This window comes from Aegilops tauschii, chromosome 3, assembly GCF_002575655.3.
Source record: "Aegilops tauschii subsp. strangulata cultivar AL8/78 chromosome 3, Aet v6.0, whole genome shotgun sequence".
Classification (NCBI taxonomy): Eukaryota; Viridiplantae; Streptophyta; class Magnoliopsida; order Poales; family Poaceae; genus Aegilops; species Aegilops tauschii.
In genome coordinates, this window is record NC_053037.3 from 431,397,742 (window position 1) to 431,424,703 (window position 26,962).

The 26,962-nt window shown below is 47.7% G+C and overlaps 1 long non-coding RNA gene across 1 annotated transcript; it reads right to left on the minus strand.

Annotated features, from left to right (window-relative positions):
- Window positions 1-8,559: 8,559 nt before the first annotated feature.
- LOC120975897 (uncharacterized) lies at window positions 8,560-9,261 on the minus strand. Its single transcript, XR_012181009.1, has 3 exons — window positions 9,217-9,261; window positions 8,863-9,127; window positions 8,560-8,777 (listed from the first exon to the last, which is right to left on the minus strand). It is a non-coding gene; the product is annotated as an uncharacterized lncRNA (long non-coding RNA).
- Between the last annotated feature and the right edge of the window lie 17,701 nt (window positions 9,262-26,962).

Sequence of the window (26,962 nt, forward strand, 5' to 3'; positions counted from 1 at the left end):
CCCGATAATATTATTTTCCCATGTACGTATGTCGTCGTTGTCGATATAACCCCCTCCCGATAACTTCAACACGTGGGGGGGGGTCGATATACCCCCTCCCCGATAACATTATTTTCCCATGTATGTATGTCGTCGTTGTCGATATATATAACTCCCTCCCAGATAACTTCGACATGATGGACGGTCGATATTTATACCCCCTCTCGACCGTGATAACTTATACCACGGGAGCACCCCCCGGCCCTCTCGCTCGACCAAAACTCTCGAGGACACCCAAACCCTAGAAAAAACGATGTCGGTCTCCTACCCCCTCCCACCGCGCCCCTACCCTTGAAGCGTTGCCGAGGCCACCCCAAACCCGGAATAAGCTAGGTCTACGTTTGCACTAATATATCCACCTGCTGTCATGTTTGTGTAATAATTGCCATGTTGTAATATTTGCAGAAACAATGGAGCACGGACGAGACGAGCAAGCAGAAGAGGTGTTGGGGGACATAATCTTAGCCGTAGGTGATATCTTGTCGTATCTTAACGACAATGATGGTCTGGAAGAACAGGGTGAAGAAGCAGGCTACGGTGATCAAAGAGTGGAGGAGGAAAGACATGATTATGATGGCTCCGGTGACCCAATGCTGGTGCAAGAAGGAGCCCGTGGTGACGGCTCCGGTGACCAAACAGAGTCCGGCCAGGTAAATATATTAGTTAAGCCTGTGCTGACTAGCTAATTGATGCATTCATTGTTTTGGTATGTACACATATTAATTAACACTCGTCTTTCTTCTTTTTTCTAGCCCTCCGGATCGAGCACAACTGCGGTAAAGAGACGAGGCCCGAAGAGAAAGTTGCGCTCGGATGAAAGGTTTGAGATCACAGCAATCGCGCGCGATGGCCAACCGATTGAACCCATCCGGACAAAGGATGCATTTGCTGCTCAGTGTGGGGTTCTAGTTAGGGACAAGATCCCGATCAGCATCCACCAATGGTATAAGCCTAAGAAGGAAGACCCTAAGGTGTCTTATGTCAATGATATGCAGAAAGATGGTCTTTGGACTGAGCTGAAGGCAAATTTCACCCTACCGCCAGAGGAGGATCCGGAGAAGCCAGTTAAAGAGCAATTAATCAAGTCTCATGCTCTTAAGAAGATGGCAGACCTATTCAGGAGGTGGAAGAATGAGCTGAAAACGTTTGTCGACAAAGAAGAGACACCAGAATTCATCGGCCGGTATGAGAAGATCAGAGATCACTGGCCCACATTTGTGGCCCACAAGACATCGGAAAAGAGTAAGAAGATGTGAGCGACAAACAAGAAGAATGCTGCGAAGAAGAAGCTTCACCATCGCACGGGGTCAGGTGGCTACCTCAAAGCCCGACCTAAGTGGGCCAAGGCTGAGAATGATCTGCTTGAAAAAGGGATCGAACCACAGACAATGAACTGGACAGACCGTTGCCGGACTTGGTTCTTCGGGGCTGGCGGAACCTTGGACCCTGTATCAGGGAGGTGCGTTTGGACGAACGAGCTTTTGAGAATACCAGTCAAGAAGATTCAGCAATATATCGATGCAGCGCAGGAAGGGACGTTCGTTCCAGACAGAGAGAACGACGAGCTCACAATGGCCCTCGGGAATCCTGAGCACCCTGGACGGACACGAGGCACGCCAGGCTCCGTTCCATGGAAGGCTGGTTTTTCGGACGCGGGCGGTTACAAAATCCAGGAGAGGAGGAAAAAAGTGGAGCAGATCCAAATTCAGAAGCTGCACGAAAGGGTTCAAGCGCTAGAGGAACGAGACGGCAATCGACATGCCGAAACTGCCCCCGAAGCTACACCGCCATCTCAGCGGAGAAGCAGCGTGGCTTCCACCGAGCTGCTTCAGCTGGAGCATGCGGCTCCTGGTAGCTACCCCGTGGATGCTATCACGGAGTCTCAACATTGCCACCTTATGGCGGAATGGCAGAACTTCAAAGTCAAGGCGGCTGTTGGCTCTGTTTTACCTCCTGAACCCGGCGCAACCTACCACTGCCGGCCGATTCCAGAAGGATATGCTAGGGTGATGGTGGATGAAATAACGGAGGGATTTGAGGAGCTCCAGCTTGACCACCCTACCGGTGAAGGGGAGACTCGGCTGGGTTCTGCTCTGAAGACTCCATGCCTATGGCGAAAGGAGCTCATCAAGCTTCCGAACTGGACGGCTCCGGCGAGTAAGGGCACTCCGCCTCCTCCTCCGCCTCCTCCTCCGGCGAGTGATCAGGGCACTCAGCCTCCTTCTCCGGCGCGTGGCGGCACTCCGCCTCCTCCTCCGCATCCTCCTCCGGCGAGTGATCAGGGCACTCAGCCTCCTTCTCGGGCGCGTGGCGGCACTCCGCCTCCTTCTCCGCCTGCGCCGGCGCGCCAGAGCAGCCAGCCTCCTCCTTCTCCGCCTTGTCAGCAAGGGCGGAAGAGACCCACCGCCGCTGCGGCTGCTCCGGCGCGTCGTAGTCCTTCTCCTCCGCCTCGTAAGCAAGGAAAGAAGACAGCCGCAGCCGCTCCGTCTGCTCTGCCGGCGTCTAGCAGTACAGCTGCCAGAGGCGGGAGGCAATACAGATTCGGTCCTTCTCTGAAGACTCCAGAGAAGTTACCATACGAGAGGACCGAGGAGGAAACCAGGAAGATCATGCGAGCCGAAGTGACAAACTTCTTTGAAGGGGTGAAAGCAAAGAAACATCCACCTCCGGAGGAGAAGGTAGATCCGGTGAAAGCAAAGCGCACACTGGCTGCCCTGACAAAACCACCAAAGTCTCCGCCGAGAGGCAACTATGAGCGCATTCTTGCAAAGACATATGCCGAAGCGGAGCGGTCGGGAAGTACTGTCAGTGATCAAAGGTTAAAAGAACGACGAGCTGGGAAAAAAATTGCCCAGCTCGGCGAACAAGCGAACCAATCGTGCCCCCCGCTCAAGGTGTCAAAAGACATCGTCGCTAATGATCCGAGGATGGTGCCCGGTTATAGCAATCTTGGAGATTACCTGCCCGACGATGTACATTATGAAATCATGGAGGTGGACGAACACAAATACCATTACGGGAATCCTCTCGTCAAAGATGAAAGATCTCTAACAACGATGATGCGAAGATTACATGATTGGTACATGAAAACCTGCAGAGAGTCTGATGGGACGAGTACTTTGACGCTGAGAGTTAAACCGGAGCATGACCTCGTTGGAATTGAACTGCTGAATGTTCCATTTGAGGATTTCTTCCAGTTTTACAATCAAAAGGCCCTCGATAAAACAACGATCACTTGCTACTGTCTGTAAGTAGTACTACTTCTGTCATTAAGTCTCTCTATATAGGTCAACTCTTTCATTGCATGTATTTATAATTACCCTCACTATATTATGCAGATTGAAGATCGCCGAATTGAAGAAAAGACAAATCTGTGATATTGGGTTCATTAACACAAATCTCATAGATGCATATACGGTTGAAAAACATCCCAAAGAAGCCAAGGCCAACTTGCTACAATTGTTGGTATTAAATCAAAACAAAGATATAATACTCTTTCCTTACAACTTCAAGTGAGTGTTACTGTCTTGTGCATATTCGGTTTCCCTTATTAGTCCAGGTTATGGTAATGTAATTGATGACTTATGCATGCATGCGCAGCTTCCACTATATTCTCCTAGAGATTAAGCTTGAGCAGGGAGTAGTAACCGTCTTAGACTCGAGACGAAAAGATCCCCAGGACTATGCGAACATGACTCAAATGCTCGAGAAGTTAAATCGATCATTATCCACCATATCAGCAACTTTGTTCATTTCCTGATATCAAGTAATTGTTTTCTTTGTCTGGCAGGGTTTGGAGAAAATTCACCACAAAAGCTCCGGGACTGCCGAAGAAGCTGCAATTTAAACACCCGAAAGTAAGTACTATAGTAGCATGTTCCGCGCATCTCCTAGTGATTCAAGCGCTAGTTTCATCAATACCATTTAGCATGCTTGCTTATCAGTTTGATTGACCTCTATTTCTTGTAAAGTGGTTGTGGCAGGAACCCGGGAATAATTACTGTGGATACTACGTTTGCGAGTCCATCCGCTACACGACCTGTGAGCGGGGCTACACTGAAGAACAATATGAAGTGCGTAAGCAATAATATTCACAATTTTATTTTATTACCATCATTTGTGTTGAGTTTCATTTATTCATATATATATGTATTGACCCCCTTCTTCAAATTAGATGTTTCGGAAGCGGGATGAACTCCTAACACCAGATCGTATGCGAGGAATTCAAGAGGAATTAGCGGCATTCTTCCTTGACCATGTGATCGCTGAAAATGGAGAATACTATGTGGACCCTGTGTTCTTACAATTTAATTAGGAGATTCTATTGTAAAAGATAATTATTGTATATATGTAGCCGGTAGTGTCGGATAGATATACGAGAACTTGTTGTTCGACCAATCTCTCGGAGAAGGAGAGGTGGTCGATATCACTTCTCTCTGTATGCATATGTTCATGACGATCTTCTGTTTCCTTCATTTGATTACTAGCTAGCGTGTCTAGTCCTCTCCATACGTATATAGTACGTAGCGTCGACCAAGCACGGAGATAAGAAAGGACACTTCTCTCTATTAATTAGCTAGCTAACACAATATATGAAACACCTAAATTAACCCCCCAAAACCCCTAAACCACCCCCTTTCAAAAAAACAAAAACCTCAGCTCCTGCCAGCTGCTGACGCGTGGATTCCTATTGGCCCCGGTTGGTGACACCAACCGGGACAAAAGGCCCTGCTGGCAGCAGCGGCCACATGGAGGACCTTCTGTCCCGGTTCGTGTAAGAACCGGGACTAAAGGGTTAGGGCTTTAGTAACGACCCTTTAGTCCCGGTTCAAAAACCGGGACAAAAGGCCCTTACAAACCGGGGTAAAAGCCCCTTTTCCTACTAGTGATTGATCATGGGGCAGATGTGTTGACTACTGAAGCTTTGGCAATGCGTGATGGGCTTGTATTTGCAAACTCCCTAGGGTTATATCGAGTAGAGGCGGAATCGGAATGTTATGAATTTATGTGATGGTCAATTCAGATCTAATTTTTTTTAAATAATACTTTTTTATTAAATTACAGAAATATTACGCTGAAAAAAGAATTTTCAAAAATAATACACCGTCGGCCCACTGCAGGCCGACTGAGCCCAGTCAGCCCACAGCAGGCCGACTGGTGGCCCATCAGCTTGCTGCTGGCCGATTGGGCTGTCGGCCACCAGATGAAGCCCAGTCGGCCTGCAGTTGGCCGACGGGGTCCAGTCGGCCTGCAGTGGGCCGACTATGCTCAGTTGGCCTGCTGTGGGCCGACTGGTGCATGCCTATTTTTAATAATACATAATGATATTTTTTAAAAGTATATATTTTAACACGTTATGAATACATGGTAACATTTCTTCAAATACATTTTTAACGGAAATACCATTTTTTTAAACCACACAACATTTTTTAAAATTGTATAGCTTTTCTGAAATTTTCACAAACTTTTTTTAGAAACACGCGAATATTTTCTTAAAATGTCATGATCTATCTAAACATTTTTTAACCCACGTGATATGTGAGTATATTGATTGTAATATCATCTTATATTATGGGATGAAGGGAGTACCATTTTTTACAATGTCATGGATATTTTTTGGAAAGACGAGAATATTTCGAGCAAAGGTGACGTACATTCTTTTAGTGGCACGAACCATTTCTTTTACATTATGCAAACATTGTTTAACATTCTTTTCATATTTTCCAAAAAAATTGCATGCATTTTTTGAAAGGCGGGAACCTTTTTCCATTGTGATGAACATTTGTTTTGAAAGTTATCGACATTTCCAAACTGCGCTTTTCCCACCACCCATTTCCCGCCAACCCTTTCCCGCCACCCATTTCCCGCCACCCATTTCCCGCCAACCCTTTCCCGCCACCCGATTCCCGCCACCCGTTTCCCTCCTCCCATTTCCCGCCAACCTTTCCCGCCATACCGCAGTCGTTCTTTCCCGCCATTTTCTCCTCTCTGCCTATAAAACCCCCTTCAGACAGAGGTGGATAAGCATTGCAGTGTAGTGTAGTTGAGATGTCCCATTATCCTTTCGATCGTAGTTTTCACCCTGGGATGAGCAGGACTCTTCTGAGGCTAGCTACCGATTTCAGGATGGATAATAGGATAGTTCCATGGGACGAACTCACCGGTAGTGACACCATAATGAATGAGTTGGCTCACCAATTACGTAGGTCTGGTGGCCTGAAAGGACCTATGAGGAGGTACGTAAAGAACTTCTTAGGTTGCATGACAGGTGGAAGAAGGTAGTGGTGCCGAAGAGTGAAACTTTTAGAAGGATTGCAGCAAATAATCCATGTTTATGGACTGAGGAGAGCGAGGACGAAGATGATATCTTCATGCCGCCGCTTCCGGGTTCTGCATCGTCGAAGAGCAAGAGTTCTTCATCATCGAAGGGCAAGGTTTCTGCATCGTCGAAGGGCAAGAGTTCTTCATCATCGAAGGGCAAGGTTTGTGCATCGTCGAAGGGCAAGAGTTCTTCATCGTCGAAGGGCAAGAGTTCTGCATCGATCGAGGATGACGATGATGACTTCATGTAGTTTTTATGTTGTATGTTGTGAGTTCAGTTACGTGCCATTTAATTTAGATGTAGTTCTATCTAGTTGTTTGTAATGTCTCGTTGTATGAATATTATGTTCTATCTAAATATGATCTTGTAGTTCCGATAACAGAGTACTAAAATAGAGTAGGCATATGTCTCGTACATAAGTACATAGTCATTTGTCTCATACATAGAATAGACATAAGTCTCACACGGAAATAGATGGTAATGTCTCTACTGATAGATAGGAGCGTCAATGACGACGTCTGGCCTGCCGGGGAGGCGGATCTCGAATGACAAATTCATCACATATAACTCGGTTTCCTGTAGCAATGCAACTCAACAACCCTTTTCCATTCCCATTCGCTCAGCATTTCTTGAATCTTGCCATCATCAGTTATGTCAATCAATTTTCTTTCCCCAGGGCCATCTGACTGCTTCCTGCTGACGTAGTACACAAAATCGTCTTCCTTCAACCCTTGCTTCAACATGAATTTAGTCTTCAACCAATCAAAAGTGAGGCCCACTTCATTAACTTGCACAACACTTGGAGAAAAGCCTTGGACATGAACAATAGGGCTAAGCACCCACTGAGTACCCTCAGCCATCTGCAACACACAAATCGCATTGAGTACCTAACCTACCCCTTAATATCCCCACTAATTAGTTGACATCTAAATATATTAACAAATACTACCGGAGCACCTACGAAAAATAAAATGTGGGCTGAAATATACCCTTGAAGCGTGCGTGTGAAGGAAGAACGACGAACGGCGGCCACCAAACTGCCGGTGCTCCGGCTCCAACGAAGAACGACGAACAACAGCTTCACCTCCACCACAGTGCCCCAACTTCACCAGCAGCACACTGCAATACTTATCCAGCTCCGTCTGAAGGGGGTTTTAGAGGTAGAGAGGAGAAAATGGCGGGAAAGAACGGCTGCGGTATGGCGGGAAAGGGTTGGCGGGAAACGGGTGGCGGGAAACGGGTGGCGGGAAACGGGGCGGGAAATGGGAGGAGGGAAACGGGTGGCGGGAAATGGGTGGCGGGAAAAAGTTGGCGCGAACATATGGTGGGAAAAAGTTGGCGCGAACATATGACGATGATGACTTCATGTAGTTTTTATGCTGTATGTTGTGAGTTCAGTTACGTACCATTTAATTTAGATGTAGTTCTATCTAATTGTTTGCAATGTCTCGTTGTATGAATATTATGTTCTATCTAAATATGATCTTGTAGTTCCGATAACAGAGTACTAAAATAGAGTAGGCATATGTCTCGTACATAAGTACATAGTCATTTGTCTCATACATAGAATAGACATAGGTCTTACACAGAAATAGATGGTAATGTCTCTACTGATAGATAGAAGCGTCAGTGACGACGTCTGGCCTGGCGGGGAGGCGGATCTGGAATCGGGGACCATCCCAACCTGTCGGGTGCCCTAATGTGACGAGGAGGAATCTCAGACTCTCCCTGGTCATGCTGTGTATCCTGTGTGGGGCCTGGTGGAGGAGTCGAAAACATGTTCATCCACTGGGTGTGCTGCGACATCTGAGCCTGTATGTTGTCCTCGGGATGTTGATCACTCCCCCACGTATCATGTGATGCCGACATAGACGCCTGATATCCATAGGCTCCTACGCGATGGAACGTTTCATCATGAAGAATGAGGTCGCGTCAATTAATATTGAAAACAATAAATATGAAGACACATACCTGCTGGGTGTGACGTCTGCTCTGGCTGAAACACGAAACTGGACGAGGGACCGTGCTGCTGTGGCTGTGGAGATAACACGAAGCTCGACGAGGGACCGTGTTGCTGTGGCTGTGGAGAAAACACGAAGCTCGACGTGGGACCATAGTGCTGCGGGTGCCATGTAGAACTGCCAGGTTGGTCAGGATGGGGTGGCCTGGTTGTCGGCTGCTGTGCTAGACGTGGACGTGGTTGATGTCGGTGCATGGAGTGACGCGGCTGCTCCTGCTGGTGCTGAACAACATCGGTTCTCCGGGTGCACGTGATAGCCTCGTACACAGTCCGTATCTTATTCTGAATTCTTTCCAAGAAGGGCTGTACCACTGGACGATGATGAAGAAGAGGTCCAGACGATAGTGATCGTCCAAAGGTGGTCACGTCGTCGTAGAGTTCGCGTGTCAAGGTAGCCTGCAAATTTCCATGACGATTAATAATGTCTGTCTCTTGCACGTCAAAGTATGTGACAACATTACGTAAAGAAAATATATCTTACCGCGTACTGCCTAGAGCCGGAAGTATCATAGCTCGGGTACATATCCGACGGAGTAGGATCCGGTATCTCCTCTGGGTGGGAGTACTCAACAATGCGTAACCGTGTTCCAGTCATGTAGCGCCGCAAATAGAGATTGAATTCATCGAGATCGAAATTGTGATTCTCGTGCCATAGATTTGTGTTTGCTGTCTCCCATTCTATAACATACGGCTCTAGTCTAACTAGCCAGTCAGCAGTTGTCCTGTTCATGCCCTTCCTTGTCGTCCTAAAATTGTGGTGTGTGTTCAAAAATTACCTAAAGCTTCGAATGGAGTACTATGAAAGATAATGCAACATTGAAAAACTGGTTAATACCTGTGGATGTGTGCTGGCACCGGGTTCTCTATAGGGGGAGGTAGCTCCAATTGCAGAAGACCAAATTGCCTCATAACCCTCTATTGTGCCATCTCCTCGACGAAGACATCGAAGATGATCTTAGATTTTGTCATCCAGTAATCTCGGTCCCTTGTGCATAGCACAGACAAACCAGCAGGGTATCTCGCTTGTATGGCTGCTTCCGTGTAGGGCTGCCAGATGACCCCGGTGTATGCATCGAACTGCTCGTTCAATGCTGTGTATACCTTCCTGGTCTGATCACTAGCAAAGCGTCTCTGCAGAGAAGAAAAGTTAGTAGCCGCTAGCATCGAACTATCTCTTGTGCAGAAAAAGTTGCATTAAACTACAACACGGTGCATACCTCGCGACGAGTCCAACACAGACCGAAAGTAGGCATGTCGATGCCGTCAACATCAAACATGGCGTCTATAGGCTCATGAACACGTACATCTGGTCGCCCTATAGAGAACCTCTCCCACGACCACAGCTGTAGGAATAGAGGGCATCCAAGAAGGGCTGGCTTTCTCGATGTAAGCTGGCAACCGTTGCACATACCTCGGTATGTAGCCGCTAAGACCGCCGAACCCCAACTCCTCTGTCTGATCTGATCCACCGTCTAAGCGCTCGCTATCTCGAGTGCCATAGGGATGTAGAGGGCGCTAATAGTGGTGACATGGTTCTCCGTGAACATCACCTTGCCGAAAAGCCACAGTAAGTAGGCCTCCAGCCTCCGAGTGATCTGTTCCGCAGTCAACGGCGCCCGGAAGTTCTGGATCTGCATTAAGCGAAGAGAAAGTTTTAGTAAGCCGCAATTATTTTCTGTAAAACTTTATGCACGATCACTTGAAGATAATAGGTAGGGGAAATTACCCGGAAATTTAGCAACCACTCATACTTAGGTCCGTGATGCTCCCATACCGGATCCGGAGCATCCGGAAAAACACCATGAAAACGTTCTGTAAGAGCTCGCTCCCAACCAGCCGGTGCGTCCAATGGTCCTACGGCATGACCTGCCAACGGTAGTCCGAGCAAAAGTGACACATCCTCCAGAGTAGGAGCCATCTCTCCCCATCTGAAGTGAAACGAGTGGGTCTCTGGCCTCCAACGGTCCACTAAGCAGCTCAGCAAAGACCCATCGATGGCGAGGCGTTTCTCACCCGGGATAGACTCAACCAGACGCGCGAAAGGTAAAAGGCCGGCCCATTTCAACCTTCATCAGAGAACTTTTCAGTTAGTGTCTCCCATTTCAACCATTAATATGCATGTCAGTGTGCAAATTAATAAAGCACGTACCGCTGAAGCCATCCTGAGTGTATCTTCCAGTTTTCCTTAGGAGTGCGAGTGACCAGAGGCTCAAGCTTGCGCTCATACCATATCGCAGCACGATGACCCCTATCAATGTCCCCATTCAGCAACCACAATCCCGACATTCCTGCACATACAAAATTCAGAACATAGTGTCACACTTAATAAAAATTCAGAACATAGTGCCACACTTAATAAAAATTCAGAACATAGTGCCACACTTAATAAAAATTCAGAACATAGTGCCACACTTAATAAAAATTCAGAACATAGTGTCACACTTATTACAAATTCAGAACATAGTGCCACACTTAATAAAAATTCAGAACATAGTGCCACACTTAATACAAATTCAGAACATAGTGCCACACCACACTTAATACAAATTCAGAAGAAACTAGTGCTAGCTTAGCTTCTTCCTCTCGCCCTTACTCCTCTACTGCCTCTACCTCCTCTTCTTCCCCGGTTGCCTCGTCCACGCCCAGTGACGAAAGTGGGACAATTAGTGTCCCTATGGCCAAATTCATTGCATAGAATGCATTGCCTAGTCGGACCTCCTGCTTCAGATTCATCCATATCATTTCGGATGCGCTGACACTGCCGTCTGCCTCTACTTGTACGCATATGCTCTGGGTTTGGAATGTAACGCCTTTCGGCGGGGTTGACGCTGTTGAAATTACCCATTGATCGAAAACCCATCGGCTCACCTGTCCAGGTATTGAGGACAGCCTCTTTCAGAAAATATGGAGACACAAACGATATTGCGTCCATTCCAAGCTGCCCGCAAGTAGCAAGTACATGTGAGCAAGGTAGGTGAAGCAATTTCGGTTTATTGCATGTGCACTCACACGTTGGCCAGGCTTCATTGCCAATTTTCACCTCATGCGTCCTCAACTCATTTGCACATCCGAATTTGTTGTTGGCTAAGCGGACCTCAAACCTTCTTTCTTGATTACCGATGGCGACTACAGTGTGTGACCTAGCTTTTTGCATCTTGTTGTCCATGTACTTCGTGACTCTTTCACAGTACCGTGTATTTGGGTTGTTCAAGATATGCTGCTCTGCTATTTGACGTCTGTCTCTGAAATACTTGACGGTGCCATAGAAAATACCCTCAACGATGGCTGTAAGTGGCAATGCCCGGTTTCCTCTGAGGACAAAGTTGTATGTTTCCGCGAGGTTCGTTGTCATGACACCGTACCTTGCTCCATGTGTGTCATGTAGCAAAGACCACCTCTCCAGAGGCTCATGCTCTATCCACTGCTCGAAGGTTTTAATGGACCTCCCGAGCCTTTTCCTAGTACCAGGTGGGTCAAAGCCTGGCAGGTCACATAGCCCAACAGCCTCCTCCTCCACGGCCGCTGTTCCTGTTGCCAACTGTGCAGCTACTGCTTCAACATGTGCCCTCACCGCTGCATCTCTTGCAGCTTTCCTGTCCCTCACGTGTCTCTGCGTGCACACATTAAGTCTGTCGCGTATCAAATTGTACTTCCATAACTGGTTCTGCTTGCAGAGTTTTTTGAACAGATTCATCAGGTTCTTATTTCTAAACTGCGAGAAGAAATTAGCCCCGAGATGGCGCATGCACCAACGGCTCTGCAAGTCCTGCCATGGAACTTGTTCCTCAGGGCCTAGGTTTGTTAGTGTCCTTATCGCACTGAGTATACCTGCATGCCTCTCATGAAGGATGCACACATTGGGCTTCTCCTTCACAACTGATATTTTCAACTGCCTGAAGAACCATGTCCAACTTTCAATGTTCTCACTCTCCACAAAAGCAAATGCCAGTGGGACGACTTGATTTTGGCCGTCTTGACCTATGGCTGTCAGGATCTGACCCTTGTACTTGCCTATGAGAAAAGTACCGTCAACACATATCACCGGTCGGCAATGCCTGAAAGCTTCGATGCATACACCGAAAGAGAAGAAGAGACGATGCAACACCCTCACAGTTGGGAACTCTGGCATCAACATGTCTTGGATATCGATATAGGTGCCTGGATTCCGCTGCTGCAGGGTGTGGAGGAGGTGGACAACAGAGTCATATGCATCAAAATAAGAACCAAATCTCCTCTCAAGCGCTGCATGCTTAGCCCTCCAAGCCTTGCTATAAGAAATTTTGTACTTCAACCTCGCGAAGACTTTTGTCTGGACTGCCTTCACTTCCATAGCTTTGCCTTGCACTATCTCATCGTAAAACAATCGAGCAATAAGCGTGGATGAAAGGTTGGCATGATCTTGAGGGATGCTGGGAATAAGACAAGTGTGATTAACTAAGTCACTTATCACCCAACTTGTGCCATACTTAGGGAGAAAGCCGTGCACCCTTGCGGGACAATCTGCGTTCTTGCATACCATTGTCAGGAATTTCTGACTGGACACCTCAGTTTTGAAAACCCTTTGCGTGGACATTGCCCAATTAATTATTGCATCCTTCAGGGCTTGCTTGTTCGGATACATAGCACCCGTCGCAATATTGTTCTGGTGATATTGCCAGGCTGAATCATGTCCATCATTCACGGTCATTGCAGATGAGAAGTCATGATTCCACCATGCAGGATTCGGGACCTCCTCTGCATTTTCTTCTTCATCTGACTCGTCAGAATCATCGGCATGACCCCTTTCAACATCGGTGTCTTCTTCTTCCATCTGGTTCTGCATGTGCCCATCTACCTCGTCAGCGTCCACCTCGCCATTGTAATCACCATCGGCATTTCCTCCTTCTACCTGACTACTCTGCCCTGGTTCATAACCATAAGCATTTCCTCCTTCTACCTGACTGCTCTGTCCTTGTTCGTAACCATAAGCATTTCCTCCTTCTACCTGACTGCTCTGTCCTTCGTAGCCACCCTCGCCTTCATGTGCAGTGACCTCCTTCACGACGGGAAGCACTAAAGCAACAGGATTGCATCCCCTTCGTTCACAACCTTGTAACCACCGCACCCAATCGGAGTCTCCCTCTATTGGCCTCAAATAAAAGTAAATTTTTGAACTTGACCGTGTCCACAATGCATGAACACCGACGGTGTGTGTTTCAGTATCAAGACCTAAACTTGTCGCAATCCATTCTTTCAACTGACTAACAGACCATGTTTGTGGTGTGCTGATTGCCACCTCTATGTGAGTAAATTCACCCAGATCTGATCCCAACTCATTTGTTTGGACAGTACCAGGACCATAGTAAAATCTCAACTTCACTACATCGGACATCTCGACTCACCTATTTTTTTTCAACAACGAAATACAAGTATTAGACATGTCTATATATTACCAGGACCATAGTAAATTTCACGATCAATGTAATTTAATCTATGTGGACGATTGTGATGAGTTGCTTGACTCTTGTTTTAATAATAATATAATAAATAGGCCCATGTTTACTAATAATAAATAGGCCTCAAATAATAATAATAATATAACCGACAAATATGATAATTCAGTTTATTTGAATTATATGGCCCATGTTGATGTATTTTTAATTTTAATCAATTTTAAAAAAAATTGTCTCTTCTTTCGAACTTTTTATTCATGTTTCCAACTTCTTATCACGCACCTGTGTACGTGTCAACTATTAAGCAACAACTTATTATCCCCACTAACAACTAATACAATTCACACACCTAAAACTATATTACGAAAATTTGCCGTAGCAACTACAAATATTTACGTATACTACCGGGGCAAATAACAATAATCGCACACAAATTTAATTTCACATCGAACGAAGCGTGTGTGCAAACGAATAATATTTACGTATACTACCGGGGCAAATAACAATATTTACGTATACTACCGGGCCAAATAAAAATATTTACGTATACTACCGGGTCAAATAACAATAATCGCACACAAATATTTACTTATACTACCGGGGCAAAAGACAATATTTACGTATACTACCGGAGCACCTACAAAAAAAATGTGGGCTGAAATATACCCTTGAAGCGTGCGTGCGAACGAAGAACGACGAATGACGAACGACGAACGACGAACGAAAAACTGCCGGTGCTCCGGCTCCAACGAAGAACGACGAACAACAGCTTCACCTCGACCACACTGCCCCAACTTCACCACCACCACACTGCCCCAACTTCACCACCATCACCTCCACCAAAATGCTCACCACGACCACCACGAGCTACCCCGTCAGTAGATCGACACCTCTTTTGGCTGCCCTAAATGAGTTGAACCCATTCACGGTGCCAAAATCGCGAAAATGTTGCTCATTTAGGTGCACAAATGGGTGCCATTTTTCTGTAGAGAGAGGAGAAGGAAGAACACAGAAGAAAGGAGCAACGTGAGAAGAAGAATGGAGGAAGGAGAGAAAGGAAGGAGAGGATAAGGCCGGGCCGGCCAGCGTGTCAGGTGGCAGCCCCCTGTCGGCCAACAGCTGGCCGATCGGCGGGCGGTAGGCCGACAGGGGCGCACAAGCCGACAGCCCACTGCCTCCCCCTCGCGCGACGTGGCCCGACCAACCACAGGCCGCCGCGTGCCAGCCGGGCCTGCAGTCGGCCTGCTGCTAGCCGATCGGCCTTCTGTGGGCCGATTAGGCCTGCTGCTAGCCGATCGGCCTGCAGCGGGCCGACGGTGTATTATTTTTGAAATTTCTTTTTCCCGCGTAATATTTCTGTAATTTAAAAAAATGTATTATTTAAAAAAAATTAGCCAATTCAGATAGTGGGATGCATCAGCGGCAATATTCGTGGAGTCCGTGGATGTTGTGTCTTCAATTGGAAACGTTGTCTTCAAACATTGTTTTGGTTCTAGTAACAAGGGGGCGCTTGTGCTAGCCAATTTTAGTTTTTGTAATAAGATTTCTTTTAGCTAGTCAGACAACCCTTGTGGACGATGTAGTTCCTTCTAAGTAATAGAACTAGCCATGATGACCTTCCCTAAAAAAGGGATTCTTTCTTAAATAACACTTCGATTTTTGAATGAATTGAAATCTCGCATATAGAAAACTTAAGATGGAATAAGGTTCTCTTCGCCTAGCCCCCGTTTTGATGGTGCGTCTAGCATCGTCGGTGGATGTGTGGAGGTGTGTCTTTGATGGATCTGTACTTAGTGGATTTGCTCGGATCTGGTCGTAGTTCATCTACGTTCGTGTATTTTCAAGTTGGATTCTTTTGATATACGCTACTCTTCAACGGCGGCAGTTGATGTCCTGGCATGATAGTCCTATGGGGTCTTAGCAAAATGACTTCCTGACTCTCTACTACAACAAGTTTTGCCTAGGTAGTCGTTGCTAGGTTGTCTACAGATTTGGATGTAATTTTTATTATTTCTGGTTTTCATTGTACTGCATGATTGAAAAGAAATAGGTCAGAAGTTTTTCGGTAAAAAGATATATAATTTATTTTAAAGTACAAATTGCCATATTTGATACTACTACTCCAAAAGTTTTCCACGAAATTTACTACACACCAGCTAGTTTGATCTTTGTTCTTAGAGGGGAGATCAAATAATTGGGAACATCATCTGTCTGGGATCCGTGCGGTCAAAGGTGGGGCCATAGAGAATCGGGCAGACAAACGGCCCCCGTGGTTGGCCGTGCACCACAGCCGCACACCATCCAGCGTCACGTGCATCGCCAGCTTCACGCGCTCTCTCCGCCGCCGCTGGCTCTGCATGCGGTCGTACAGCTCGTTGGGCAGCCCCAGCCCCTCGCTGGTGGCGACGATGGGCACCGAGCTGATGACCTCCCCCGGCACGGTGAACTCGGCAAGGTCAGCGTGGGCGAGCGGCACGCCCGCGTACGCCACCACGACGCGGCCCGGCCCCTTGAAGTGCCAGGGCTCGCTGTCTCGGTTGTTGACGCGGAGGGTGATGTTGAAGGTGGGGGGCCGCGACGCGCCGGTGCCCCGTTCGAGCCCCTCAACGGCGGGCAGTTTCACCCAGAACTCCGGCAAGTATTCGGGCCGTTTCATGTCGTGCATTGTGAAGCCGAAGAGCAATAGGCACAGAATCGCCGCGAACGCCACCACGCATGGATGCTCCTCCAGATTGCCGTATTCCTTGTCGATGGCTCCCATGGATATTAGCGCTTGATGATAAGACGGCCGCTATCGATGAAATAGCTAGCGAATTAACGACGGGTTTCCCCGACTTTGTTTTCCGCAGCCAGTTCTGATCGCATCGCTCGCGTGCGACTGTTGGATATATATACCTGCCTCGTGGACTAGATTTCAGAGAGGAAATCGATCCATATATATATAGATACAGAACTTAGGGTCCTTGTTAGAATCTGAACGATATTAGAATCCAAGACAGTTTAGAATCTGAACTTTGGAGAAGGATAAGGACTCTCCTTATAAGTTCGAACAAGAAAAGGCCTCGTTTTTTTCCTTCTCAAATTCCGTGTCCTCTTTCTCCCATGTCTACTTGTTGTTCCAGGGAGTTGTCTTGACTATCTAGAAGCTGGGGCATATGGGTCAAGTCAGCGACGATCTAGAAGCTGGGGCGGCCGCCAAACCCTACCGTCGCAGCGAGGAGTCGTCTTTCGTCACGCTCCTAGTATCTGCACTGATTTCTGTCTTGTTGATGGTAGCATTGTCCACGGTCATGGACCGTCGAATCCCCTCCGTCGTCTCCGTCCACCTCACGGGCTACGACGGCATCGACCCTGGCGCCGCCGGCCGCGTGGTCTCGCCGGCTTTCAACATCACGCTCCGTCTGAACGGCACCTGCGTCCACCGCGCGGACGTGGCCGTCATGTACTCCGGCGTCGCGCTCGGCTGGGCGCGCGTGGACCCGCGGGACTGCGCCAAGAGGCGGTGGGCCAAGGACGTGGAGGTGGCGGCCCGGGGAGCCGGGGTGGGGCTGTCGCAGCGCCTCCGCGACCGCATGGCGTCGGACTGGCGCTCGGGCGCGGTGGAGCTCGACGTCGACGTCACGACGTACATGGAAGACCCGCCCTCTACTGACACTGAGTTTCCCCAACACATGATCGTGAAGAAGGTAAGGATTTTTAACGAGAAAGAAGAACAGGCTACAGCCGACGCCTCCTCTCGCAAATGTTCTGGTCCGCGTGATTACAGATTTGAGTATCTCTTAGGCTGTTGCCGATGCAAGAAAGTTTGCAACTGCTGTATATCTATGCAAAAGTTTGTACAAGTTGAACTCTAACCTTGTTTTTCCTACGTGTAATGGTACAATCTTGTTTATTTACTTTTTTGAGCGGGATTTTGTTTATCTATTACTTTTTTAAACACAATAATAGACGCAATCGTTCATACTCCATATTGCACAATAATGGATGGTGAGCAAGCCCAAACATGCCTTGCAGTAAAAAAATCATCGTAACCATGCCACAACGTCTGACCACTTCTATTTGTATCTAATTTGGACTCCGGTGCGGCGGATCTTGGTGCTTCTTCTTCGTTGATGGGCAGCTCCGATGGTGGTGCTGGTTGGTGGGCTTGCCGATGCCGGTGCGGGATGATGTGCGACTGAGGTGGTGTGGGAGCTTGGGTGCAGACTCTATCTCGACTTTGTGTCGTGATCAACGATGGCGGCGGCTATGGCCACCGTTTACCTTCTTGGAGGCATCGTTGCTTTGCTGTCGCACCCCTCCCGCATGGATCCGGCCATCTCGGCCTCTCCAGGGGAAGCCCTTGACCTGTGACCGGACGATGGCGGCGCCTCAGTGTCGTATTCCCTCTTAGGGGCTTCATCTTGGGAGCTCTGCATCGGCTAGCGGGGCCGTTGGATGACAGTGGGTTGTGATGTCCAGGCTTTTGTGGCAACAATGATGGTGGGGGCAATGTGCCGGCGACGCGGCAATGGTTGAGGTAGTCAGCTCTTCTCTAGTGTGTCCACGAGTTTGCCTCGGTTTGTCTGTTGCTGTGAAGTCGAAATTGCGGCGGCGGGGCCCTGTGGTGTATGATGACTGGCTGTAGGTGGCCCGTCCGGCGATCTTCTATGGCGCCACCCGTGCCTGATTTCGTCCTTTGTAGCTCTACATCAGAGTCTGAGCTGCGTTGTTTGATCGTGGGTGGCTGAGTTTTGGCGCTGATCTTCATGCAACCCCTCACGACTGTTGGGGATCGTAGCAGAAATTAAAAAATTTCTACGCATCACCAAGATCAATCTATGGAGTAACTAGCAACGAGAGAGAGGAGAGTGCATCTTCATACCGTTGAAGATCGCGAGACGGAAGCGTTGCAAGAACGCGGATGAGGGAGTCGTACTCGTAGCGATTCAGATCGCGGTAGATTCCGATCCTAGCGCCAAACAACGGCACCTCCGCGTTCAACACACGTGCAGCCCGGTGACGTCTCCCGCGCCTTGATCCAGTAAGGAGGAGGGAGAGGTTGAGGAAGAAGGCTCCAACAGCAGCACGACGACGTGGTGGTGGTGGAGTGACAGTTCTCCGGCAGGGCTTCGCAAAGCACACGCGAAGGAGGAGAGGTGTTGGGGAGGGGAGGGGTTGTGCCTTGGATGTGTGTTGCAGCCCTCCCCTCAGCCCTCTATTTATAGGGGCAAGGGAGAGGGGGCCGGCCCCTCCAGATGGATCTAGAGGGGGGCGGCGGCCAAAGGGGGAGGCTTGCCCCCCAAGCCAAGGGGGGCGCCCCCTCCAGGGTTTCCCCCAACCCTAGGTGCATGGGCCCAGGGGGGGTTTAGCGCCCAGCCCACCTAGGGGCTGGTTCCCCTCTATATTCAGCCCATAGGGCCCTCCGGGGAAGGTGGACCCCCGGAACCCTTTCGGTGGTCCCGGTACAATACAGATATACCCCCGAACACTTCCGGTGACCGAATAAGGACTTCCCATATATGAATCTTCGTCTCCGGACCATTCCAGAACTCCTCGTGTCGTCCGGGGTCTCATCCGGGACTCCGAACAACATTCGGTAATCACATACAAACCTTCCTTATAACCCTAGCGTCATCAAACCTTAAGTGTGTAGACCCCACGGGTTCGGGAATCATGCAGACATGACCGAGACACCTCTCTAGCCAATAACCAACAACGGGATCTGGATACCCATGTTGGCTCCCACATGTTCCACGATGATCTCATCGGATGAACCACGATGTCGAGGATTCAAGCAATCCCGTATACAATTCCCTTTATCAATCGGTACGTTACTTGCCCGAGATTCGATCGTCGGTATCCCAATACCTCGTTCAATCTCGTTACCGGCAAGTCACTTTACTCGTTCTGTAATGCATGATCCCTTGACTAACTACTTAGTCACATATTGAGCTCATTATGATGATGCATTACCGAGTGGGCCCAGAGATACCTCTCCGTCATACGGAGTGACAAATCCCAGTCTCGATCCGTGCCAACCCAACAGACACTTTCAGAGATGCCTGTAGTGCACCTTTATAGCCACCCAGTTACGTTGTGACGTTTGGTACACCCAAAGCATTCCTACGGTATCCGGGAGTTGCACGATCTCATGGTCTAAGGAAATGATACTTGACATTAGAAAAGCTTTAGCAAACGAACTACACGATCTAGTGCTATGCTTAGGATTGGGTCTTGTCCATCACATCATTCTCCTAATGATGTGATCCCGTTATCAATGACATCCAATGTCCATGGTCAGGAAATCGTAACCATCTATTGATCAACAAGCTAGTCAACTAGAGGCTCACTAGGGACATGTTATGGTCTATGTGTTCACACATGTATTACGATTTCCGGATAACACAATTATAGCATGAACAATAGACAATTATCATGAACAAGGAAATATAATAATAACCATTTTATTATTGCCTCTAGGGCATATTTCCAACAGTCTCCCACTTGCACTAGAGTCAATAATCTAGTTACATTGTGATGAATCGTACACCCATAGAGTTCTGGTGTTGATCATGTTTCGCCCGCGGAAGAGGTTTAGTCAACGGATCTACGACATTCAAATCTGTATGCACTTTACAAATATCTATGTCTCCATTTTGAAGATTCTCATGAATGAAGTTGAAGCGACGCTCGATGTGCCTGGTCTTCTTGTGAAACCTGGGCTCCTTGGCAAGGGCAATAGCTCCAGTGTTGTCACAGAAGAGAGTCATCGGCCCCGATGCATTGGGAATAACTCCTAGGTCGGCAATGAACTCCTTCATCCAGATTGCTTCATGTGCTGCCTCCGAGGCTGCCATGTACTCCACTTCACATGTAGATCCTGCCACAACGCTTTGCTTGCAACTTCACCAGCTGACTGCCCCACCATTCAAAATATACACGTATCCGTTTTGTGACTTAGAGTCATCCAGATCTGTGTCGAAGCTAGCATCGACGTAACCCTTTACGACGAGATCTTCGTCACCTCCATAAACGAGAAACATATCCTTAGTCCTTTTCAGGTACTTCAGGATGTTCTTGACCGTTGTCCAGTGTTCCATGCCGGGATTACTTTGGTACCTTCCTACCATACTTACGGCAAGGTCTACATCAGGTCTGGTACACAGCATGGCATACATGATAGACCCTGTGGCCGAGGCATAGGGGACGACACTCATGTTTTCTCTATCTTCTGCCGTGGTCGGGCATTGAGCCGTGCTCAATTTCACACCTTGCAATACAGGCAAGAACCCCTTCTTGGACTGATCCATATTGAACTTCTTCAATATCTTGTCAAGGTATGTGCTTTGTGAAAGACCTATGAGGCGTCTCGATCTATCTCTATAGATCTTGATGCCTAATATGTAAGCAGCTTCTCCAAGGTCCTTCATTGAAAAACACTTATTCAAGTAGGCCTTTATGCTTTCCAAGAATTCTATATCATTTCCCATCAATAGTATGGCATCCACATATAATATGAGAAATGCTACAGAGCTCCCACTCACTTTCTTGTAAACACAGGCTTCTCCATAAGTCTGTGTAAACCCAAACGCTTTGATCATCTCATCAAAGCGAATGTTCCAACTCCGAGATGCCTGCACCAGCCCATAGATTGAGCGCTGGAGCTTGCATACCTTGCCAGCATTCTTAGGATCGACAAAACCTTCCAGCTGCATCATATACAATTCTTCCTTAAGGAAGCCATTAAGGAATGCCGTTTTGACGTCCATTTGCCATATTTCATAATCGTAGAATGCGGCAATTGCTAACATGATTCAGACGGACTTCAGCTTCGCTACGGGTGAGAAGGTCTCATCATAGTCAACTCCTTGAACTGGTCGATAACCCTTAGCGACGAGTCAAGCTTTATAGATGGTAACATTTCCATCCGCGTCCGTCTTCTTCTTAAAGATCCATTTATTTTCTATCGCTCGCCGATCATCAGGCAAGTCTGTCAAAGTCCATACTTTGTTTTCATACATGGATCCTATCTCGGATTGCATGGCTTCAAGCCATTTGTTGGAATCTAGGCCCGCCATTGCTTCTTCATAGTTCGAAGGTTCACCGTTGTCCAACAACATGATTTCCAGGACAGGGTTGCCGTACCACTCTGGTGCGGAACGTGTCCTTGTGGACCTACGAATTTCAGTGGTAACTTGATCATGATCGTCATCATTAACTTCCTCTCTAGTCGGTGCAGGCACCACAGAAACATTTTCTTGTGCCGCGCTACTTTTTGGTTCGAGAGGGGTCATCTCATCAAGTTCCACTTTCCTCCCACTTACTTCTTTCGAGAGAAACTCTTTCTCCAGAAAGGACCCGTTCTTAGCAACGAATATCTTGCCTTCAGATCTGAGATAGAAGGTATACCCAATGGTTTCCTTAGGGTATCCTATGAATACGCATTTTTCCGACTTGGGTTCGAGCTTTTCAGGTTGAAGTTTCTTGACATAAGCATCGCATCCCCAAACTTTAAGAAACGACAGCTTAGGTTTCTTTCCAACCCATAATTCATACGGTGTCGTCTCAATGGATTTCGACGGAGCCCTATTTAAAGTGAATGCGGCAGTCTCTAAAGCATAACCCCAAAATGATAGCGGTAGATCGGTAAGAGACATGATAGATCGCATCATATCCAATAGAGTGCGATTACGACGTTCGGACACACCATTATGCTGAGGTGTTCCAGGCGGCGTGAGTTGTGAAACAATTCCACATTTCCTTAAGTGTGTGCCAAATTCGTGACTCAAATATTCCCCTCCACGATCTGATCGTAAGAACTTTATTTTCCTGTCACGTTGATTTTCAACCTCACTCTGAAATTCCTTGAACTTCTCAAAGGTCTCAGACTTGTGTTTCATTAAGTAGACATACCCATATCTACTCAAGTCATCAGTGAGGGTGAGAACATAACGATAGCCACCGGGAGCCTCAATGCTCATTGGACCGCACACATCAGTATGTATGATTTCCAATAAGTTGGTTGCTCGCTCCATTGTTCCGGAGAACGGAGTCTTGGTCATTTTGCCCATGAGGCATGGTTCGCACATGTCAAATGATTCATAATCAAGAGACTCCAAAAGTCCATCTGCATGGAGTTTCTTCATGCGTTTGACACCAATGTGACCAAGGCGGCAGTGCCACAAGTATGTGGGACTATCATTATCAACCTTACATTTCTTGGCATTCACACTATGAATATGTGTAACATCACGTTCGAGATTCATTAAGAATAAACCATTGACCAGCGGGGCATGACCATAAAACATATCTCTCATATAAATAGAACAACCATTATTCTCGAATTTAAATGAGTAGCCATCTCGCATCAAACGAGATCCAGATACAATGTTCATGCTCAAAGCTGGCACTAAATAACAATTATTGAGGTTTAAAACTAATCCCATAGGTAAATGTAGAGGTAGCGTGCCGACGGCGATCACATCGACCTTGGAACCATTCCCGACGCGCATCGTCACCTCGTCCTTCGCCAGTCTCCGCTTATTCCGCAGCTCCTACTTTGAGTTACAAATATGAGCAACCGCACCGGTATCAAATACCTAGGAGCTACTACGAGCGCTGGTTAGGTACACATCAATAACATGTATATCACATATACCTTTGGTATTGCCGGCCTTTTTATCCGCTAAGTACTTGGGGCAGTTCCACTTCCAGTGACCGTTTCCCTTGCAATAAAAGCACTCAGTCTCAGGCTTGGGTCCATTCTTTGTCTTCTTCCCAGCAGCTTGCTTACCGGGCGCGGCAACTCCCTTGCCGTCTTTCTTGAAGTTCTTCTTACCCTTGCCTTTCTTGAACTTAGTGGTTTTATTCACCATCAACACTTGATGTTCCTTTTTGATCTCCACCTCCGCTGATTTCAGCATTGAATATACCTCAGGAATGGTCTTTTCCATCCCCTGCATGTTGAAGTTCATCACAAAGCTCTTGTAGCTAGGTGGGAGCGACTGAAGGATTCTGTCAACGACCGCGTCATCCGGGAGATTAACTCCCAGCTGAGACAAGCGGTTGTGTAACCCAGACATTTGGAGTATGTGCTCGCTGACAGAACTATTCTCCTCCATCTTACAACTGTAGAACTTGTCGGAGACTTCATATCTCTCGACCCGGGCATGAGCTTGGAAAACCATTTTCAGCTCTTGGAACATCTCATATGCTCCGTGTTGCTCGAAACGCTTTTGGAGCCCCGGTTCTAAGCTGTAAAGCATGCCGCACTGAACCAGGGAGTAATCATCAACATGTGTTTGCCAAGCGTTCATAACGTCTTGGTTTGCTGGGACGGGTGCTTCACCTAGCGGTACTTCAAGGACATATGCTTTCTTGGCAGCTATGAGGATGATCCTCAAGTTCCGGACCCAGTCCGTATAGTTGCTACCATCGTCTTTCGGCTTGGTTTTCTCTAGGAACGCGTTGAAGTTGAGGTTGACATTAGCGTGGGCCCTTTAATCTACAAGACATATTGTAAAGATTTTAGACTAAGTTCATGATAATTAAGTCCATCTAATCAAATTATTAATGAACTCCCACTCAGACAGACATCCCTCTAGTCATCTAAGTGATACATGATCTGAGTCAACTAGGCCGTGTCCGATCATCACGTGAGACGGACTAGTCATCATCGGTGAAATCTTCATGTTGATCGTATCTTCTATACGACTCATGTTCGACCTTTCGGTCTTCCGTGTTCCGAGGACATGTATGTACATGATAGGCTCGTCAATTCAACCTAAGTGTATTGCGTGTGTAAATCTGGCTTACACCCGTTGTATGCGAACGTTAGGACCTATCACACCCGATCATCACGTGGTGCTTCAGAACAACGGACTTTAGCAACGGTGCACGGTTAGGGGGAACACAATTCTTGAAATTTTAGTGAGAGATCATCTTATTTATGCTACCGTCGTTCTAAGCAAATAAGATGTAAAACATGATAAACATCACATGCAATCAAATAGTGACATGATATGGCCAATATCATTTTACTCCTTTTGATCTCCATCTTCGGGCGCCATGATCATCATCGTCACCGGCATGACACCATGATCTCCATCATCGTGTCTTCATGAAGTTGTCTCGCCAACTATTACTTCTACTACTATGGCTAACAGTTAGCAATAAAGAAAAGTGATTACATGACGTTTCAGTTGACACGCAGGTCATAAATAAATTAAGACAACTCCTATGGCTCCTGCCGGTTGTCATACTCATCGACATGCAAGTCGTGATTCCTATTACAAGAACATGACCAATCTCATACATCACATATATCATTCATCACATCCTTCTGGCCATATCACATCACATGACACTCGCTGCAAAAACAAGTTAGACGTCCTCTAATTGTTGTTGCAAATTTTTACGTGGCTGCTATAGGTTTCTAGCAAGAACATTTCTTACCTACGCCAAAACCACAACGTGATATGCCAATTTCTATTTACCCTTCATAAGGACCCTTTTCATCGAATCCGATCCGACTAAAGTGGGAGAGACAGACACCCGCTAGCCACCTTATGCAACTAGTGCATGTCAGTCGGTGGAACCTGTCTCACGTAAGCGTACGTGTAAGGTCGGTCCGGGCCGCTTCATCCCACGATGCCGCCGAATCAAGATAAGACTAGTAACAGCAAGTAAATTGACAAAATCGACGCCCACAACAACTTGTGTTCTACTCGTGCATAGAAACTACGCATAGACCTAGCTCATGATGCCACTGTTGGGGATCGTAGCAGAAATTAAAATTTTTCTACGCATCACCAAGATCAATCTATGGAGTAACTAGCAACGAGAGAGAGGAGAGTGCATCTTCATACCGTTGAAGATCGCGAGACGGAAGCGTTGCAAGAACGCGGATGAGGGAGTCGTACTCATAGAGATTCAGATCGCGGTAGATTCCGATCCTAGCGCCGAACAACGGCATCTCCGCGTTCAACACACGTGCAGCCCGGTGACGTCTCCCGCGTCTTGATCCAGCAAGGAGGAGGGAGAGGTTGAGGAAGAAAGCTCCAACAACAGCACGACGGCGTGGTGGTGGTGGAGTGACAGTTCTCCGGCAGGGCTTCGCCAAGCACACGCGGAGGAGGAGAGGTGTTGGGGAGGGGAGGGGCTGCGCCTTGGATGTGGTGCTGCAGCCCTCCCCTCAACCCTCTATTTATAGGGGCAAGGGAGAGGGGGCCGGCCCCCTCCAGATGGATCTAGAGGGGGCGGGGGGGGGCCAAAGGGGGAGGCTTGCCCCCCCAAGCCAAGGGGGGCGCCCCCTCCAGGGTTTCCCCCAACCCTAGGCGCATGGGCCCTAGGGGGGTTTGGCGCCCAGCCCACCTAGGGGTTGGTTCCCCTCTATATTCAGCCCATAGGGCCCTCCGGGGAAGGTGGACCCTCCCGGTGGACCCCCAGAACCCTTTCGGTGGTCCTGGTACAATACCGATATACCCCCGAACACTTGCGGCGACCGAATAAGGACTTACCATATATAAATCTTCGTCTCCGGACCATTCCGGAACTCCTCGGGACGTCCGGGATCTCATCCGGGACTCCGAACAACATTCGGTAATCACATACAAACCTTCTTTATAACCCTAGCGTCATCGAACCTTAAGTGTCTAGACCCTACGGGTTCGGGAATCATGCAGACATGACCGAGACACCTCTCTAGCCAATAACCAACAGCGGGATCTGGATACCATGTTGGCTCCCACATGTTCCACGATGATCTCATCGGATGAACCACGATGTCGAGGATTCAAGCAATCCCGTATACAATTCCCTTTATCAATCGGTCGTTACTTGCCCGAGATTCGATCGTCGGTATCCCAATACCTCGTTCAATCTCGTTACCGGCAAGTCACTTTACTCGTTCTGTAATGCATGATCCCGTGACTAACTACTTAGTCACATATTGAGCTCATTATGATGATGCATTACCGAGTGGGCCCAGAGATACCTCTCTGTCATACGGAGTGACAAATTCCAGTCTCGATCTGTGCCAACCCAACAGACACTTTCAGAGATACCTGTAGTGCACCTTTATAGCCACCCAGTTACGTTGTGACGTTTGGTACACCCAAAGCATTCCTACGGTATCCGGGAGTTGCACGATCTCATGATCTAAGGAAA